Source organism: Equus przewalskii, chromosome 18, assembly GCF_037783145.1.
Source record: "Equus przewalskii isolate Varuska chromosome 18, EquPr2, whole genome shotgun sequence".
Taxonomy (NCBI): Eukaryota; Metazoa; Chordata; class Mammalia; order Perissodactyla; family Equidae; genus Equus; species Equus przewalskii.
In genome coordinates, this window is record NC_091848.1 from 56,532,114 (window position 1) to 56,553,366 (window position 21,253).

The 21,253-nt window shown below is 45.9% G+C and overlaps 1 protein-coding gene across 6 annotated transcripts in view; it reads right to left on the reverse strand.

The window, feature by feature from the left end:
* Positions 1–16,425, reverse strand: part of TMEM45A (transmembrane protein 45A) — a 77,469-nt gene extending 61,044 nt beyond the window's left edge. For 2 of the 6 annotated variants that reach the window (XR_011528991.1, XM_070582080.1), the window contains exon 1: positions 15,738–16,098. The gene's annotated coding sequence lies outside the window, so the exon portion shown is untranslated. Of the gene's footprint in view, positions 1–12,978; positions 13,180–15,737 lie in introns of those variants that run through there. The other 4 variants (XR_011528984.1, XM_008517491.2, XM_070582077.1 and 1 more) reach the window with 4 other exon arrangements.
* Positions 16,426–21,253: the final 4,828 nt, after the last annotated feature.

The window sequence follows — 21,253 nt, forward strand, 5'->3', positions numbered from 1 at the left end:
TGCTGAGTTCCTCCTGAACAATGTTCCATGCCCAAATCTGGCAATATGCTTCATGGACCAGCACCACCAGATATTGCTAATGCACCAAAAGGAAAATTCAGAGGTTTCACTGGGCTCAGTGTGAGAGAAAACGCTGTTTGTCGTAAAATGTCAGACCGCGCTGTCTGAGGGTGGGGGTGGGCGCCTTCTCAGTGACAGCCCCACTCTTCTGCTTTCACAAGAACTAATTCCTGCCAGTGTCAGCATACTTCAAAATCAAAACATGCCCTCAGTTGAACTCTTTCCATTCCTAACTTTCCAAAAACTCCTTGTTTTAAAACTTTAGGGAAAGAATCAGGATCTCTTAATTTCAGGAAAATTGAAGAAAGATTGCTAGAGTGATACATAAATTCCAATCAAAAAATAAGATTCAAAAAGAGGAGGGAAACTATGTCATCACAGACTCTTCTGAATCCTGTGCGATCTCTGTGTAAGTGAGACCCTGGCGAAAGTTGCTGATGGAAGGGCCCTGGTGGCTTTGGGGGATGTGGAACAAGAGCAAAGGACGCAGGTGGGGAAATGGAAATGAGGCTGAGACTGAGGCAGCAAAAGCCTCCTGCCCCCTTCTACGGTTCGCATTGTCCAGCTGATTCTCTTCTTAGGAAAAATCAGCTCCCTTCCAAGGACCAATCAGAATGTAAGCACCTCTCAGAGCACAGAGGCAGCTTCTTCCACTCACCCTACCCTCTCTTACTCATTACCAATAATTTAAAATAATGCCCAAAGCTAAACCAGTAACACCTATCACAATTAACAAGACAACAGTTAGATTATATCAAGTTTTTCACACATTTCTCGCCAGAAACCAGCATCTTTAACTTGTCTGCATCTTCCTAGTAGCCTGATGGTCCCAGGTATGTCCAGGAGGACAGAAAGCCGTCCTGAGCTCATCAAACAGAGGCAGAAAGCTCTCACCCGTGCTCTCTTAATCTCTCCTCTCTCTCTCTTCTTTTGGAAAACACCAGAGAAGAAAAGAGTGTCTTCCAACCAATGCTGATTTGAAGTAAATTAAAGCAATAAACGTACTCCATCTACCATCTAGTGATGCTGTTGTTGTTGTCATTCTTATTAAACATGCAGGTAAACAGTGTCTGCCACCAGAACCATCACAGTGACTAGGAGAACACTGACCAGCGTCCATTCCTACACCCCAGGTATAGTAACCCAGTCCACAGTGCAGTCACATTGGGAAGGAAAGAAAAGTTTTCCAAGATCTCTGATACAAAGCCTCCTTTGTAGGTGAAAAAATGACTTTAAGACCCCTCCTTTAGGAGTTTTCCCAAGAGTTGATCTGGGCTGCAACATTTTAAGAAACAGATAGTTTTCAGCATCTAAGAGCTCTATAAGTTGTATGAAGAAAAGCCACATATCTGCACAGGCAGAGTAGGAAGGAATGTCAAGGTGCTTAGCACCAGCCAAACTGAAGAAAACTTGCTTGTTCTAACAGTGCCAAAGCCTTTAAATAGACATATCCAGAAGATAGGGTGTCAGGCTGGACTTTAGGGCAGTGATGGATCAGAGAAACACGCCTGGCGACCAAATTAAAAACTGTCCAATTCTCAGAAGGAAAAGAGACAGCCCAGGCTCAAAGCTCGGAGCTCAGTTATGGCCCTCTGGAGCTCTGAGGCCATGCGTGAGCCCAGAGTACCCGCTCTGACCGAACCTCAATCCTCCGGTGATGAAGTCAACCGTGACTCCTCAGCCTTGGTCACAGTCCCCACCCGACTGGGCTGACTTCGCTCCCTATGTGCTCCTGTTGGATTCCAAAGGCTTCCAGCTCTGGACCCTTAGCCCGCCCCCTTAGACCTGTCAGCAGATCCAGCCTCCCCGGTTTGGCTCTACTTCTCTCTAAGGCCCTTGATTCTCAGTTGTCTGTTGGCCTCAGAAGATTAGCCCCTCCTCACCCCCGACCCATTACCCCCACTTCCAGCTCCCACCCTCAGGGTACACGATGCACTTGGCCAATATTATTCTTGGCTGACTTTACCTTACTGTAACCCAGTGGGGAGGGTGGAGTTGTCAAACACAGGGCAAGTATTTAAAACACAGAAATAGACAGCAGAGAGGAACCACTATCTCAGAAGCCAAGGTAAACGTCAACACAGACCACGGTCTGGCAGAGGCTGGCTTGCTGTGTATGAAATGTCACAGCGAAGGCCTCCACTGTCTGATGGTTTAATGGTACAAAAATGTGCACGCAGGCGCACCCCCAGCAAGTCAGGGATAGTGTATTTCCATTTTAAGCACAACTGCTTTACCATTTTGGGGTGCCAGACACTATGAATTTGACCTTGTTGGGCAATGGATCCTTTGTTACTCCTGTAAATGTTCTTGAGCTCCGCTCCAGGAGTGGGTAACTCGGAAGCAGTTTGCTCCTTTGGGGTGCTGCATTCCTACGGTTTGTTAGGCACGTCGGAACAGCGCTTGGTGTCAGGCTGATGACTCCCCACCACTGAGGCCAGACCTTCCTGGCTATTCTACCCAATACCTCGTCCTTAGGAGTTTCCCAGTTTGGTTGTGGGCAAGAGGAAACATTCCTGGCCCTCGGTGAGTGCAGGGCATTGTTCTCTACTCCCTTCCTGCCTCTCCTTGCTCAGCTGCCTTCATTTCCTCACCTCACCTCCCCAGAGTCCCCTCCACATCCCCCTCATCCAGCTTCCGTTCTACGCATACACCCAGCCTCCCCCCTACACACACACCCAGCCTCCCCACACACAACACACACCCAGCCTCCGCTCTACGCACACACCCAGCCTCCCCTCTACACACACACCCAGCCTCCCCTCCACACACACACACACACAGCCTCCCCTCTACACACACCCAGCCTCCCCTCCACACACACACACACCCAGCCTCCCCCCACACACACACACCCAACCTCCCCTCTACACACACACCCAGCCTCCCCCCCACACACACACACAGCCTCCCCTCTACACACACCCAGCCTCCCTTCCACACACACACCCAGCCTCCCTTCCACACACACACACCCAGCCTCCGCTCTATGCACACACCCAGCCTCCCCTCTACACACACACCCAGCCTCCCCCCACACACACACCCAGCCTCCCCTCCACACACACACACACACACACACATAGCCTCCCCTCTACATACACCCAGCCTCCCTTCCACACACACACACCCAGCCTCCCCCCCCACACACACACCCAGCCTCCCCTCTACACACACACCCAGCCTCCCCTCCACACACACACACAGCCTCCCCTCTACACACACCCAGCCTCCCTTCCACACACACACCCAGCCTCCCTTCCACACACACACCCAGCTTCCCCTCCACACACACACACACACACACACACAGCCTCCCCTCTACACACACCCAGCCTCCCTTCCACACACACCCAGCCTCCCCTCCACACACACACACCCAGCCTCCCCCACACACACACCCCCAGCCTCCCCCCCACACACACCCCCAGCCTCCCCTCCAAACACACACCCCCAGCCTCCCCTCCAAACACACACACCCAGCCTCCCCTCCAAACACACACACCCAGCCTCCCCTTCACACATACACACACACCCACCTCTCCACACACAGCCAGCCTCCAGTAGTTTCCTCAGGCACATGTGCTCATCAGTACTGTGCTGAACACTTGAGGGGCCTTTCTGAAGATCTGAGGGCCCCTCTCTCCCTCTGTTGCTGGTCTTCCATCCTATGACCTCCAGCCGCCTTTGTCTCCCTGGGCCCCCAGCAGCCTCTCCTGAGCCTGGGAGTCTCAGTTACCCTGGGGTTCCCTCCCTGGGAAGTCTCACCCTGGCAACTCTCCAGGCGGGCAGCTGGAGAAGTCCTCATGCTCACCTCTTTCGTTTTCCGGTTTCTTAGAGATGATTGCTTCCCATTGCCTGATGACCAGTGTTTCAAAAACCATTGTTTCATACATTTTGTGTGATATTTTAGATTATTTCAGGCAAAAGGGTAAATCGTCCCTGTTATTCAGTCTTTGGCACAAACAGAACTTCTTTAAAATTCAGTCAACTTTGCACTCAATACTAATATTATTATACAGAAAAGACACTACTTTAACCTGTGTTTTTCAAAGTAAGGTCCATGAACCACCGACGGCAGAATCGCCTGGATGCTTGACAAAAATGCACATTCTTAGATCACATCCCGAGATCTACTGAACATAAATCTCTTGCCACTAAAATTTAAGAATCGTTGCCATTACCATGACAATTCATTAACAAAAGACAATAAAATCCTCTCTGACAGTTTGGAAATCATTGGAATAGGAAACGGATTAAAAAGCCAAGGAGAATATTGCGAGTTCAGCTTGAAATGATGTCAACATAGGCGTGACCCTCTGCCAGCTCTTCCAGCTGTAAAGCACACGTCCTAGAAACCGTGACTCTCTGTGGCTGAACCAACAAACTTGCATCTCACTGCTTGATTCTCATTCGTTGCAACAGTAGCGCCCCATCTGGAGGCCGAAAAGCAGTGGTGAGAGAAGGAGAGGATCTCGGTTGCCTCCACACAAGAGGCCCTCTGGATGGCAGGCACCAAAGGGCCAAAGCCAAACCAGCCCGGAAACTGTTTAGTCGGGACGGGTGTTTCCCCCTCAGCTCATTAAATAAAGTCATGCTCCCCATGGACGAACTCTCACCAACAGTTACAACAATCACACTATCAATCTTTTATTCCCCAGTCTCAAGAGGACTTAGAGTGACCCCTCCACCATCTTGGCTCACAAGAGTCTCATTTTCTGGGGAAGGAAACAAACAGCCTAAAAAGCACGTTAAAGGTGTCAGCAGAAGAGAGGAGTCCATCAGAGGAGCAGTAGTTGCACTATGAGAGCAGAGTTGCTCACAAATCTTCTCCAGGACTCAGTGTGGGCCATCTCACTCATTGTGAAACTAGTGGGAAGGTTCTCGGTACTGGAGCAAGGGATGGGCGCACATGTCCACGCCTAAGCTAGCAGATGGAAGAGCAGAGCAAAGTGCATCTCACATCCCAAGTCATTACGTGTCCTCAACTTGATCCTACTGTTTTATCCCAAGTCTGACTACCCTGCATTGACGAAGGAGTGGGAGAGGCGGGGATGGGGGTGAGTGGACAGAGGCACAGCCAGGTCACCCAGGGCCCTTTAGGCCATGGCGAACATCTGGTTCTATTTTAAATGCAGTGGGAAGCCACTGGAGGGTTTAAGCAGGAGAATGATGGGGACTTATGTGTATTTTTTGTTTGTTTTTTCGTTTGTTTGGTTTTTGAGGAAGATTAGCCCTGAGCTAACATCTACTGCCAATCCTCCTCTTTTTGCTGAGGAAGACTGGCCCTGAGCTAACATCCGTGCCCATCTTCCTCTACTTTATATGTGGGACGCCTGCCACAGCATGGCTGGCCAAGCGGTGCCATGTCCGCACCCAGGATCCGAACCAGCCAACCCCGGGCCACCGAAGCAGAACGTGTGCACGTAACCGCTGCGCCACCGGGCCAGCCCCCCTTATGTGTATTTTTAAAGAATCATCCTGGTTGTTTTGTGGCATGTGGCTTACAGGGGGCAGGAAGGAGAGCCCAGGACAGCGCTGGGGGCCCCAGTCTGTGGACCAGTGCTAGGCAACACGCTGTTTACCACCTGCAACAAGATAAGTACAGAAATGGACAAGTAAATGTTTAGAACCTTTAAAACATTTTAAAGTAATTTGACATTGCTGTAACATCTAAGAAAGAGTTTTTATATTTTCACAAAAATATCAGGCCACGTTGGACTGAGGGAAAAAATAAAACCAAAACCAAAGTGGTCCTTTAGCCTAGATAGTTTGAGACACTCCCGCAGTGATTCAGGCCAAGGTGGTGGATGCTCGAACTAGGGCAGGTCAGGCACAGAGAGGACAAAGAGGTTCACGCTCCCAGGATCACAAAGGATGGTGAGAGGAGTCTGGAAGGTTGGGATAAGGAGGCTGGCTCACACAGCGATACCTTTGCCTCTGCTGACCTGCACTAGACCCGACTGCTTACCGAGTCTCTGAATAGTGGTAACCCATAACAGTTGCTTCAGTCCTGAGGGTAATATTGCATACAGCATAAATGTTAAGAGTCGAGACACTGGAGAGAGGCAATCTGTATTTAAATCCTGATTTCACCACTGTGTGACCTTGGATGAGTTACTTAACCTCTCTGGGCCTCAGTTACCTCATCTATACAATGTAAATAATAATAGCCTCTGCCCCATCAGGTGTCCACAAAGATACACTGAAAAGAACTCTGAGAAGAGGCTGACACCTAACAGTCATTCACTCAGCCACTGGTTGTTCATGTGTCTTTCTGTGAAGGACGAGCTGTAGAGCATGATTGTGGTTGTGTGACCCCTCACCTCTGGGGAGCACATTACTGTTTACACAGCACCATCACATGTTACTTCATGAATCCTCTCTGAGAAGTGGGGAGAGATAGGCTCAACTTTCTGATGAGAAAAATGAGGGTTAGTGTCTATAGCGAGGTTCCCAAACTTGCTCCTGGAGGATGAGGTGTTGATTCATCCATCTACTCCCCACAGCGGAGATAACCTGTCGGAAAAGTCATAGAAGTAGAAAGAAGAAAACAAGAAACTGAGGGCAGAGTGGAAGAAGGGAGAGCAACACCAGAGATGGAGAAGCTGGAGAAGCTGGAGGAGCTGGGGGCTCAGTTCTCCAGTGTTTTTGAGTGGATTCAAGCTCCTAGAGACCCTGTGGACAGCAGAGGGAACCCCGTCTGGTCTTTCTGAGCCATCCTCTCCCCTTCCAGTGCTATATCAGACACTCCTTGGCTATTCATAGGGTTTTCATGGCCAATTTTTTTTGGAAGTGGGTGGCCAGCTTCTTCTTCCTGGTCTGTCTGAGTCTAGGAGCTCCACTGAAACCTACCTACCATGGATGACCCTGTAGATATTTGAAATCCCAGTGGCAGAGCTTTCAGCATCACAGCAACACGCAGCCACCACAGTGTGACAATGGACAGCCGGGTGGTGTGGTTCCCTGACTAAAACGATCTCAGGTCACAGCAGTGAGAGCGGCAAACCTTCACCACCAGGCCACCAGTCAGTTCTCCTTTGTACTTGCTTAAAGGTAAGGTGCTTCTAGGACTCTGACCCCAGTGCCTCCTAGTCTTCCTCAATGCACCTTTTTTCTCCCCTCGTCACCCTCCCTTCCTCTGGCTTTTATCTCCAAGCTTCAGCTATGACACAATTTTGGTGTGAGCTTTTTTGATGATTTTTTCTTCTTCACTAGCATTTTTAATATTATTAAATTTTCATTATCAATAAATATACAGGGTCCCTAAAACTGTCCTAAATGTGCTTCTTACTACCATCTATCTCTCTGTTTTGGCTTTTCCTCTCTTCCTTTAACAGTTTTCCATAATCATTAGGCTGAACTACGCCTGACTTGCTGGGAGAGGGGCAGCAAAAACCAAATAATTGGAGAATTCCCTGAGCTAAAGGCAGACTTGGATATTCAAATTGAAAGGATGAATCAAGAGGAAACAAGATGTTAAAAAAACAAACAACAATGAAAGATCCATGTCTAGATGTATCAAAGGGAAATTCAGAACTTTATTCTTTTTTTAATTTAAAGTGTGGCGGTAGTGATCATTTCGTAAACTATTTAATGTTGAATCACTATGTTGTACACCTGAAACTAACATGATAGTGTATGTCAACTATTCTTCAATTAAAAAATAAAAAATAAAGTGTGGGAGGTAGTAATTTAATGTAGGGCCATTTGAATATGAGGGATGTCTTTTGAATTTTATGACAATAGTTAATAAACCAAATATTATTTTAACTGTGAAGGAAGCTTTTTTTTCTTTTATTTCTTTTTTTGGCAGGGGAAGATTCACCCTAAACTAATATCTGTTGCCAATCTTCCTCCTTTTTCTTCCTTTCCCCCCAACAAAGCCCCAGTACATAATTGCGTGTAGTTGTAAATTCTTCTAGCTCTTGTATGTGAGCCACCAGCACAGCGTGGCTACTGACAGACAAGTGGTGTGGTTCTGCACCCAGGAACTGAACCCGGGCCACTGAAGCAGAGCACACTGAACTTTAACCACAAGGCCATCAGGGCTGGCTCTAGAGGAACTTTTTAAAAACTAATATATCTTAGTTACATCAGTTAAAAAGAAATATTAATCCGAAATTCAGAAATTCCTTACATTTCACTTTGGTATCTTTTTCTTCTACTAAATTTGGGACAAGCTAAATATAATGCTTTTTATGGAAAGCGTACTTGGTGGGAGACCCTGGGTCAGCGATAGACACGGTCACTCTGCAGGAGGAACTGGATCTACTTAGCCACCCTAGCAGTTGATTCAAGTCCGACACTGAACTAATTATACTTTCAGGTCATTAGGAGGGCATTCAGATCCTTCCTAAACGCCTCAGTTACTACCAGGAACAAACCCCAGCACTGAGGGCGCTCTGGCACTGAGCAAAGTGAAGTTAATCAGAGCTCTACATAATTTGATGAGAAAGAGTTCACCTTTCAGCTTAGTTAAAGAAGTGAGCTTTCAGGGGAATGATGCCACAAGATGAAAAGGGAACCCCCATAAACATCCCTGAGAAGAAGCAATTCCCATCTAATTATTTGTTGTTGGTGTTTTTTACTGAGATGTGATTGACAGAAAACATTATGTTAGTTTCAGGTGTACAACATAATGATTTGATACATGTAGGTATTGTAAAATGATCCCCACACTAAGTCTAGTTGACGTCCATCCCCCACGTGCTTTTTAATTATGACCTTATGAAGAGCTATGCTCCAACTGGTTGGGCCAGTTCTGAGCGTTGGGAAGGAAGGACATCGGCTCACCTGTCAGGGTTGTTACCTTTGGCTGGGAAACTCTTCCCCTGGACGAGCAGTTCTCAAGCTGGGCCAAGCATCAGATCGCTCCAGGGAGCTTTTCACAGATGCCTGGCCTCCTTCTACACCTGTTGAAAAAGAATCCCCAGGGCAGGACGAGAACAGGCATATTTTTTAACAGCTCCCCAGGTGATTGAGCTGCACAGCTGGAGTTATGTACCACAGACTGTAGAATTCTCTAGGGCAGTGTGCTGCCTTTTGGAGGCAGCTGCGATGTTTAATGAAAAGAATACTAAAATCAGATAAATTTTCATATTCCTCACTTACTAGACAAACAGCAAAATTTACATTTCTGAACATCAATTTCCTTAGGCATATAATATTGCTTTTCCAAAAATCAATTTTGACACCTACTAAAGGAAATTCAATAAAGTAATGTATATATTTTTTAGAAGTTGTAGAATTTCAGGCACCATAGAGACAGGTGGCAACACAACACTCGCTTCCTTGCCATGGAAAATGCTGGTCATTTTTTATGAGGGAGAAATAAACGAAGCCACAGAGGATAGGAACCTTTGCACTGGACAGCAAGGAGGAAAGGAGGCATTTGCCTCTGGACCCTTTCCCACTTTAGGAGGGTTGATAGCACCTGAGGGGCCCAGGTTGGTCAGAGTGGTGGCAGGTGGATGGGAAAAAGGACACACTGTCTTCCAAGGCTCCCCTGAGGCAGTTGAGTCAGAGTCCTTGGCAGGAGCTCTGAAGGCCAGAGGAGACTGGAGACAGGCAGATGGCCCTCAGAGAGAGGCCGACAGTCCAGAAAGAGGGAGCAGCGCAAACAAGCCTGGTCTGACAACTCAGCCCAATGCCACTGTTACTTCAAGTGACTTGGTCTTCTAGAGCTTCCATTTGAGCTCCACTGTCTGTTCTCCATGACAAAATATGCTTACAAAGACCTGTATGTCTCAGCTGACAAGTGGAGATGTTACCAGATATACGTATATGTGTATGTGTTTGAATGTGTATGTATATTGTTAAGTTAAAAAAATCAAAGGCAGAACAATGAATATAAGATGGTCTCATTTACATTTTAGAATTGTGTTTATGTTTAGATCTGTACCCATGAGCGGACTGTTGGAGAAGGACTGGACGGATACAGACTAAAGTATTGACAAATGTTACCTCTGGACAGGGTGGTCGAATGGGAAGGAAGCAAGTAAACGAAGGGGAAGCCATTACTTTTGATTCTGTACACTCTGTGTTGGTCTTTCAACACACATGGATTACTTTTTTAATTCTAAAAGCCAAAAAATATACGGAGGGTTAGGGAAAAAGAAAGAAAGAGAGAGAGAGGGAGGAAGGAAGCAAGAAAGGAAGGAAGGACAGCTCTCACAACGAACGCCTTTCTTTCTTTCTTCCTTGCAAACATTAAAAGTTACAAGGAGTAGAAATTTTGAGTAGTTCTATGAGGAAAACGTAATTGAATAAACAAGTTAAGAATGAATCTATATTTTTATACTATGGTTATATCTATGCTAATTGTGTTTATGTAGAGATGAACATTGTAATGACTGATAAGTGAATTGTTTATATATCCACACGCAAAAGAATAAAGCTGGACCCTTACGTCCATCATATGCAAAAATTCACTCAAAATGGATCAAAAACCTAAACATCACAACTAAAACTATGAAGTTCTTTGAAGAAAACAGAGAAGAAAATCTTCATGACATTTGATTTGGCAATGATTTCTCGGATATGACACCAAAACCAAAGGCAACAAAAGAAAAAATTAATTGGACACATCAAAATTAAAAACTTTTGCGCATCAAAGGGTACTATCACCAGAGTGAAAAGGCAACCCAAGGAATGAGTGAAAATATCTGCAAATCAATGCCTGATAAGTAGCTAATATCAAGAATATACTTAAAGATTCCTACAACTCAATAACGAAAAACAAAAACAGCCTGACTTAAAAGCGAGCAAAGGAGCTAAATAGACATTTCTCCAAAGAAGATATACAAATGGCCAACAAATACGCAAAAAGATGCTCGACATCACTAATCATCCGGGAAATGCAAATCAAAACCACAATGAGATACCACCTCACACCTGTTAGAATGGATATTATTAAAAAAAAAAAAACAGAATAATAATGTTAGCAAGGACATGGAGAAATTGGAACCCCTGTGCATTGCTGATGGGAGCCAAAAGTAGTGCAGCTGCTGTGGAAAGCAGCATAGTAGTTCCTCAAAAACCAAAAATTGAATCACTTTATGGTCCTGTGATTCCATTTTCTGAGTATATACCCAAAGAATTGAAAAAGGAACTCCAAAAGACATTTGTACACCAGTGTTCATAACAGTAGCCGAAAGATAGTGTATTAGTCAGGGTTCCCCAGAGAAATAGCACCAACAGGAGATAGATAGAGAGATATATATAGCACCTGGAGGCTGTCAAGTCCAGAATCTTCAGGGTAAGCCAGCAGGCTGGAAACCCAGGGAAGTGCTGAGGCCGCGGTTTGAGTCCAAAGGCAGGCTGCTGGCAGAATTCCCTCTTCTTCAAGGGAGATCAGTCTTTTTCTATCAAGGCTCTCAAATGATTGGCTGAGGCCCACTCACATTATGGAGGGTAATCTGCTGAACTCAAAGTCTGCTAATTTAAATGTTAACTTCACCTAAAAAATACCTTCACAGAAATATCTAGCATAATGTTTGACCAAATATCTAGGTACTGTGGGCTAGCCAAATTGCCACAAAAAATTAACCATCACAGATGGAAACAACCCAAATGTCTATCAACAGATGAATGGATAAACAAAATGTAGTATATACTTACAGTGGAATATTATTCAGCCTTAAAAAGTGATAAAATTCTGACACATGCTACAATATAGAAAAACTTTGAAGACATTAGGCTAAGTGAAATAAGCCAGTCATAAAAGGACAAATATTATATGAGTCCACTCATATGAGGTCCATAGAGTAGTCAAATTCACAGAGACAGAAAGTAGAACGGTGGTTGCCAGAGGTTGTGGTGGAGGGTAATAGAGAGTTATTGTTTAATGGGTACAGAGTCTCAGCATGATGAAAAAGTTCTGGAGATGGATGGTGGTGATGTCTGCACAATAACGTGAAAGTATTTAATGCCACTGACCTGTACACTTGGAAATGGTTAAAATGGCAAGTTTTATGTCATGCTTATTTTACCACAAGAAAAAAATGAATTGCTTACATGCATAGGTTTACTACATTGCACACACAATGCTAAATGCTTTATATTGATTTTCTCATTTAATGACTATGGATACCCCCATTTTACAGATAGAGAGAGCGACTTGCTCAAGGTACCAGTAAGAAGCAGAGCCGGGGTGGAAAGCCTCTCAGTCTGACTCGGAGTCTGTGTGCCTCATCAGTGTGCTATACTGAAATGAGTGACTACACTACGGCAGTGAGGTAAAAAGCAAATCAAAATATTTTTCAAACAATATTTTAAAGTTGATTCAATATACATAAAACAATTAAAGTATTCCCAAGAAGGTGTCAAATCCAGCCTGGGTGCGACTAATAACAGGACACCTAAAACACCCCTACATTGACCTTCACCATGAGAAGTTCTTATCCCAAAACCACAGCATCCCAGAAATAAGACAAGAAACCAGGACGCCCAAGAAATAGGAGCAGACTGTTTACCTGGCATGTGCCCCATTTTCCACAAACCTTGGAACATTTCATAATTCCTCTGTTTTTTTGAAATAAAAATACTGTGTTCCCATTTATATTTTTAAATTTTATTTATGTTTAGATCTATACCCATGAGCGGACTGTTGGAGAAGGACTGGAAGGATACAGACGAAACTGTTAACAAGGGCCACCTCTGGACTGGGGGTCGAATGGGAGGAAAGCAGGTAAATGAAGGGGAAGCCATTACTTTTGTCTCCCATACACTCTGTTTCAGTTTTTCAAAGGACACAATCATTCGACTGTCAGTTTTGGATGTCTACACAAGTCCAGGGACTACAGTGGTTCTGTTCGGACCAGATGGAAAGACAGAGTGCCGGTGCGCACCGAGCTCCATCTAAGAAATAAAACGTCCCCGGCCCCATGCACGGCACATCCCGTAGACAAGACTCACGTTGGTATTCTGGGCCCTCCAGGGAAATTTTACCAACTCCACGTCTTCTCCCCCTCCAAGGGTCCTTCTTCCGTGGACTTCTCAGCTTCCCCCAGCAAGAAGAGCAGCCCAGCTGTAGCACTCCTACGGCAGGGTAGACTAGCGCTAAGGCTCGGGCTCACGAGTTACACTGGCTCTGTCTGCATCTGCCGTTTGTTCACTATGTGACCTTGGGCAAGTTTCTTAATCTGCCTGCACCTCTGTCTCCTCAGATAATAGGTACCATCCTCACAGGGTTGCTGAGAGTCTTACATGAGCCCTCAGAACGATGTCTGCCATGCATTAGGTGGTCAGAAAATGTTAGCCATAGACAGATCAAACAGGCATCTACAAGCCACAGACTGCTCCGGGCACGAGGGAGAATAAAAGGTCCCCCAAAGGAGAGGGACCTGGGAGATCATTTTACAGACTACGGCCCAGAGATGGCCATAACGGCTCAATGTCCTGCCGGAGGAAGTTGCAAAGGTGGTCAGAGCAGCCCCAGAGCCTGGCTCAGGTTCTCTCTGACACAGCACGATGCCCCCAAGGAAGAGAAAGCAAGAGATCTCCAAACTGACTCTGCACTTTGGGGCACATTACAGGTCTTAACTACTTCAGTAATTGTGCATTATAAAGTTGTAAGTATTAACATGTGAATGGACGGTTCTCTCAGCAGGATGAGAAAGCTATTCTGCACACCCCGTGTGTGTATGGGGTGGGGGAGGGGTGCAACAATCACAGCCACGTCAAAGACTTTAGGACGTGGCCTGTTTCTGAGAAGTCACCGGGTCATAGCCCAGAACTCAAGACCACCTCAGCAGAACTCCAACAGAGCCCCCACAAAGCGAGCCCAAAAGTGGGTCCCAGACTGTCTGTCAAGCCCTGCCCACACACCTGCAGGCCACAGAAGGCCGCAGGAGCAGGGAGGCCACAGAAGTGGAGCAGATGGGGAGGGTATGCTGGGCAAGAAGTGAAGACTGGACCCCAGAGAGGGATCATTCCAGAAACACCTCCCTTATGTAACTGCTGCCCGTTCAGCACGCTGTCCCCCACTTCCACATCAGCTCTGCATGCCATCTTCTCCACCTCTCCCACCTTCCCAACCTTTCCACCCACTAGCCTCTCACAGACCATCCTGCACCACAACCCAGTGTCCCCAGGATAGACCTGCACTTTCCAGCCTTGGGGCTTTTGCCCACACCTTCTCTTCCTCCTAGAATGCCTGCCACCTGCTGCTCTGTGATCGCTTTCCCCTCAATCCAACTGTCTGACAAAATCCTTTTCCAGAAATGCCAATCCTTCCATGAAGCCATCCTACAATAAGAAGTCCTCTTACCATCTTCTGCACTCCCAGAACCTTCTAGATCTTTCTGAGGTGCTTGATAAGTTCTACCTCACTCCTCTCTTAAGACTCTCACTCCTTTACGCCCTTATACGTTGCAGAGGTCAGAACGGCAGCTGGGAAAACCAAGGAGCAGCAGGGAAGCTGGGAAGGAAGGCAATGAAGAGCGAGTACAACTGCAAAGACTTACTAAGTGCCAGCACTATTCTAAGCGTCTACCATACATTAATTCACCTAGTCCTCAACACAACCCCGGGAGGTGGGTGCTATTATCTCCACATTACAGAGGAGGAAACGGAGGCATGGATAGGCTGCGTAACCTGCCCAAGGTCAGACAGTGGGGCTGTGAATTGAACCAGGCTGGCTGGCTCTTCATCTTGTTTCCCTGTAATACTGCTCCTTCTAACCCTGCATCCCTGAAAACCACTTCAGCTGTTCCACCCGTTGTACGCGCTGCCTTCCTGGATCAAAACCATGCTCGGCAACTTGCAATTACGGCACCAGGTTCCCACCTACTGCGCCATGAGCCAGGAATTAAAGATCAATTCTGGCCAGATCCGCCATGACAGTAAACAACATATGACAAAGTCTCAAACTCAAAACATTGCTCAGAAAGAATTATAGACGTCCGAATGGAATGGGCCCCAGGTCATTCACCTGGCTCAGTATTCACCATCATTTCCGTTTGGCCATCCTGAACCGGAGACCAGAACTATCTGCAGGCGTCAACATCTAAGAATCGCTCTGAGCGTAGTTTTGATAGAACCATGGGATTCACGGACGAGTACAAGGTCATTGTTGTATACAGTGGCCTAGCACATGGTGAATATGTTTTTTAACAATCATAAAGGAAGTGGACCTCCCACTGTGAATAGGAGAATATAGAAAAGATATACCTGGGTTACAACTGCATTCAAATGTAAGTGAAACAGCAATTGCCTATAGAATTCAGATTTTAAATAATTTAATATGACACATCCTATTAACGGAAGCAAAAGTTTTGTTAATAAGCCAGATAATTTTCTCAATCTTCTATCAAAACAGTCGAGGAGCGGGGGATGGATAAAGATTTCAGCTTTACAAATGTATACTCTGTTCTCACAGAAAGAAAATAGAAACATAAATTTATCAGTAGGTTCAACTTCGAAGTTAGGAGAGGCTTACAACAGGATACCAGTTAAATTTCTGTTCCCAGGAAACTTAAAAATAGCATACAGATGACTGAAAAATTAAATTAAATTAAAATAGCGAAGCACAAGAAAAGGAAGCCGACGGTCTGTGCAGTCTGTGGCAGCAAGCCATATTTGTCCCCTTGATGAAGAGAAGATCAGTGAGAAGGCAGACTCAGGACAGAGATTACAGCGGGAGAAATGCGATATCCAGCACGGATCCAACTTACCCAACTCGGTCTGTCTACTCAACACTTTATTTTTCCCACTTTGCCAGTTTTAAATCAGACAGCGACTGGGCTTTTGTTGTTGCTGTTTCTGGTCTTTTGATCTCAAAGCCCCATGAAAATTACACTGTGTGTTGGATAGGATCTGGCCCCGTCTCGCTTTAGGGGGAACAAAGTTTTAGGCTTGGATCCTTGGTTGCTTCTTCGGGAAAACAAATAAATAAGAGAGGCTGGAAGGAGAGGACGTGGGGGACGTGCCCAGCTGACGTCGGGCCGCGAAGGGCCGCACAGTCCCTGGGCGCAGCTGTCCAGATGTGCCTCATCTGGTCCCCCGCGGGCTCCCAGCTCGAGGCCGCGGCATTCCGAAGCCGCAGCTCATTGGTGGCCGCGGTTGCTCGCTGACGACCGATTGGCTGGCCGGCCCGCCACTCCTCGGCCTTGAGCCCGCCCCGCCCGCCGCTCGGTCCTCCATCCTCGGAAGGAACCTGGAAGTGCGGCGCTGATGTGGCACTCGGCGCGGCGGGAGGGGCCGGGAGAGAGGGGTACCCGCTCCGGGGCTTGCCCCTGCCTGGCCCGTGTTGTGCCCATCCTGTTAGCCCGTTAGGCTGCTTTGTTTAAACAGGATGATGTCAATCTGTTTGGGGGAGGAAATGAAGGCGCGCCCAAGGCTCGCTGAAGTCCCTGCATTTCCATGTGGAAGGGACTGGGGCTCCAGGATGCCCACGCCCCCAAAGGGCCTTCAGGCCACGCCTCAGGACTTCACTCTCCCCTCTTTCTCCCGGGAGACAGCAATAAAACCTTCAAAAGCCTGCTGCATGGGGACAGTATGCTCTTGTTGGCGGAAAAACTTTATAATGAACCCTTCATTGGAGTCCTTATTAACCAGAAAGGTGGTTGTTTCTGATGATTACAGGAGCGCTTTGGAAGACTCGGCTGGTTTGGGGTTTTTTGCCGGGTGGTGGTAGCTGTAGGAAAAGGAGAATGTTCTTTGATTCTGTGAGAATTTAGACAAGACTGCACCAAACGATCCTGGGGAAATCAACTGCTTGGTTGACTAGTTGAAGTCTGCAAATAATTGATATTATAATTTGAGGATATTGACAGAAACGTGACCGCGTTTGAAATATTAAGATGGCAAGAGCTGTACTCATTGGGCCCCACACCGTGAAAGGTGCCAGGTCCTGGACTAAACAGCTTCACCTACATTATCTTATTTAATTCTTCCAACCACCTATGAAGTAGATATAATTATCTCCATTTTCAGATAAAGCTACCCATGCTCTTCAAATGGGAAGCCTATCCCAGCCTGTCGCAGAGGTCTCCAATACATGTTTGCAGTACTGCCCCATGGGTAGGTAAATGCACCTGCCTTTTGCCAGGAGGAGGTGAGACAGAATTTATTGTGAGTGCCTCTACCTTCTGATGTCCAAAAATTTCACTATGTAGATGATGAGCTCTTGGTTCGTATTTGTTATCTATTGCTGTGTATCACATTACCACCAATTTAGTAAATGGAAACACCGCACATTTATCATTGCACAGTTTCTCAGGGTCAGAAGTCCAGGCATGGCTTAACTGAATCCTCTGCTCAGGGTCTTACAAGGCTGCAATGCAGGTGTCTGTCAGGCTGCTTTCTCATCTGGAGGCTCAAATGGGGAAGCATCTGCTTCCAAGCTCCCTCAGGTTGTTGGTAGGATTCATTTCTTTGCAGCTGTGGGACTGAGTCTCCAGTTTCTCTCTGGATGTCAGCCCGCAGTTGCCCTTCCCTCCTAGAGTCTAGGCTCAGGCCCTACAGTTCCTAAAAGCCAGAAGGTGAATATTATGGGGGGCCGACTTAGAGTCTGTCCACCACAACGGACTAGTCAGACACCTCGGTCTCTATAACCCTGATTGCAATGTCATCATACCTCCACCCTCCCAAAATTCAGGGCCCTGCTCACCAAGTAGGAAAATATGTGAGTGGATTAATAACATTCAATCCCTCTGGCAGTCAAGGAAACTCACAAAGGAGAGTTGGCCCGTGACATTAATTATGAATTTGACTTTCTAGAACATTTGTAATCTGACAATGGTGCACCTTTTATCAAAATAGCTTTTCAACAATGGGCTGATAGTCAAGGTTTATGATCAACTCTCCAAGACTCATTACCATTGACAGGCCTCTGACATTATTGACCACTGGAACAGCATTCTCAAAGATCTACTAAAAAAAGGGGCTGGCCCTGTGGCCGAGTGGTTAAGTTCGCGTGCTCTGCTGCAGGCGGCCCAGTGTTTCATCGGTTCGGTTCGAATCCTGGGCATGGACATGGCACTGCTCATCAAACCACGCTGAGGCAGAGTCCCACATGCCACAACTAGAAGGAGCCACAACTAAAAATACACAACTATGTACCGGGGGACTTTGGGAACGAAAAAATAAAAAATCTTTTTTAAAAAATCTACTAAAAAAAAGATTTCTGGGGACTTCTGCTTGCAAGAAGATGGGGTAGACATAATTTTCCCTGCTTCTCCTGCTAGGACAACTATAGCTCCTGACTTTATATATAAACAAGCATAAGAAATCTTTGAAAGGTTGAAAGAAGAATACAGAGAGGCCAGGAATCTAAGGACCCAAGGAATAATGTGATGGCGAGTTCCTTGAGTTTTCTGTTTATCTCATTGACCCAGACGTGGAACCCAACAAAAGTCTATTCTCTCTCACCAAAGGTCCAGAAAGGAGGAGCTGAGAAAGACAAAAAGAAACCTTTAGACAATATTGGCTCTACTGCAGCCAAACACCACAAAAAGAACTGTGGCTCTGCCCGTAGCCACACCAGCAAAGGCCAAATGGGATCCTGGACTTCCACCATCATCAGGCAATAACAAGGTGAAAAGAAAGGGCTAGTTCTTTGAAAAGATCAATATAATAGTCAAACTTTTAGCACAACTGACAAAGAAAATAAAGAGAGAAGACACAAATGACTATTGCCAGAAACAAAATAGAGGATCTCTCTACAGACCTTGCAGGCATCCAAAAGAAAATAAGAGAATACTACAAACAACTCTACACACATAAATTTGACTTAAATAAAGTGGACCAATTCCTTGGCAAACACAAATTACTGCAGCTCACCCAATATGACATAAATAATTTGAATTGCCCTGTAACTTTTAAGGAAATTGAATTCATAATTTAAATATTCCCAAAAACATAAATCTGCAGGCCCAGATGGCTACACTGGAGAACTCTACCAAATGTTTAAGGAAGAATTAACACCAATTCTACATAATCTCTTCCAGAAAATAAAAGAGGAGAGAACACTTCCCAATTCACTTTGTGAAGACAGTATGACTGATGCAAAGCCAAACACAACCAAAAAGACAAAACTACAGACCAGTATCCCTCATGAATATAGATGCAAAAATCCTTAACAAAATTTTAGCAAATGGGGAGCCAGCCCTGACGGCCTTGCGTTTGGCTGTCACTGCTTTGATGGCCCTGGGCTCCGTTCCCAGGTGCGGAACCACGCCTCTTAGCCGTCAGTAGCCGTGATGCAGAAGCAGCTCACATAGAACTAGAAACTTACAACTAGCGTACAGAACTCTGGACTAGGGCTTTGGGGAGAAAAGGAAAGAAGGAATATTGGCAACAGATGTTAGCCCAGGGTGAATCCTTCCCTACAAAGAAAAAAGAAAGAAAAGGGGCATTAAAAAGAATTAACAAATGGAATTCAGCAACATATAAAAATAATTATACACCATGACCAAGTGGGTTTTATCCCAGGGATGCAAGGCTTGTTCAATATTAAAAAATCAATCCATGTAATCCATGATATTGACATCATAAAGAAGAAAAATCACACAAACCTATCAATCAATGTAGAACAAGCGTTTGACAAAACTCGGCACCATAAAATTTCTTAGAAAAAGAGGAACAGAAGAGAACATTCACAATTTGATAAAGAGCTCCTATAAAAACCCCACAGCTGATGTCACACAATGTGAGAGACTGGATGCTTTCCATACCTACTTTGTGACTTTATTTATATAATATCCTTGCAATGACAAAATTATAGAAAGGGAGAACAGATTCATGGTTGCCGAGGAGGGTTATGGGGATGATGAGGTGGGAGGGAAATGAGTGTGGCTATAAAAGGACAACATGAGGGATCCTTGTGGTGATGGAAATGTCTGTAGCTTAACTATATCCATGGGATATGGATGGGAGATTGTACGATGATTTTGCAAAATATTACCATTGGGGAAAACTGGTCAAAGGGTGCATGAGTTCTCTCTGTATGATCTCTTACAACTGTATGTGCATCTACAATTATCTCAAAATAAAATGTTTAATTATGGAAAAGATTTCTGACCCTGTCTCCCTCACCACTTCCTGGTCCGCACAACTTGGGACAGCAGTTTGGTCACTGGATGCAGCCCTCTCCTGAAGGGACCATCTCCTCTCAGCGGCTTTCTGGGTCACATTCTGGATGAAAGAGGTGGAGGGTTCTACAGAAGCGTTTTGAAAATTTAGAATTCTTCCCTGACCATTCTTTCCCCCTAATAGCACACCCTCCAAATGGCAGCTTGGCCAAAGGTGGGCCTATAGGATCCAAATTTAATTCTGGTTTGAGCCACCTGCATTCTCTTACTGGTTTGACATGGTCCTAGATCCTAAGGACAGTGAACACTCGGTTGAGTACACTACTCACCGAGTCCTCCTGCAATAGGCTGTGCCTAACCCTCTGGACAAAAGATGTGGATGTGACTGGGAAAGAGGTGAGGTTATAGCTCCTGGAACAGACACACTGATTTTGTAAAGGGGAAGGGAGAGCAAAAGCCTGGTACCTGAGGAGGGACACAGTGAACCCAGGACCTGCAGTGGAGTAGGGGGAACATAATCATTCTTTGTCTTTGGGTGCCTCTTTGCCTTCCCCAGGGAAGATGCCTTGATGCAACTCTCCCAAACTGTTGCAAGCATTTTAGGTGACACTCTAGGTCTGTCATCTCCTGTCAGACAACTCTGACCACAATTTAATAGCTGTTCCCCTCAACCTTACCAAAAAGTCTATTGGAACAGAAAGCATGACTCCAGCTTCCATACCTTGCCCACAGGACACTTACCAACATCTCTGAAATGCCACTTGGCTAATGGCATGGACAAACAGGACACGTTGGAAAGACTACCTGAGGGACTAGCCTCAATTGTTCTACCTTAACTGGGAACCCTCAGGCTTACCAACTAACCAGGGGGCCACATTGGGGGCGCTATCCATCTTCTGATGCAGACTTCCCTGAGCAGCCCCAACAATTGTCAACAACCCTGGTCTTTCCAGGGACACCATGTGCATCCCCAGGACTCTACTGCTTGAAGTGGAAGCCTGGGATTAACTTGCCTATTTCCAAAAAACACAATGAGTTGCATCTTAGGAATAATCATCAGAGACCTACAAATGTTTAAACAAACACCACAGCAGATTGTGTACCTCTCAGACCACTGAGGAGATCTCTCAAAAATGATACTACTTGGTTACTTGGAG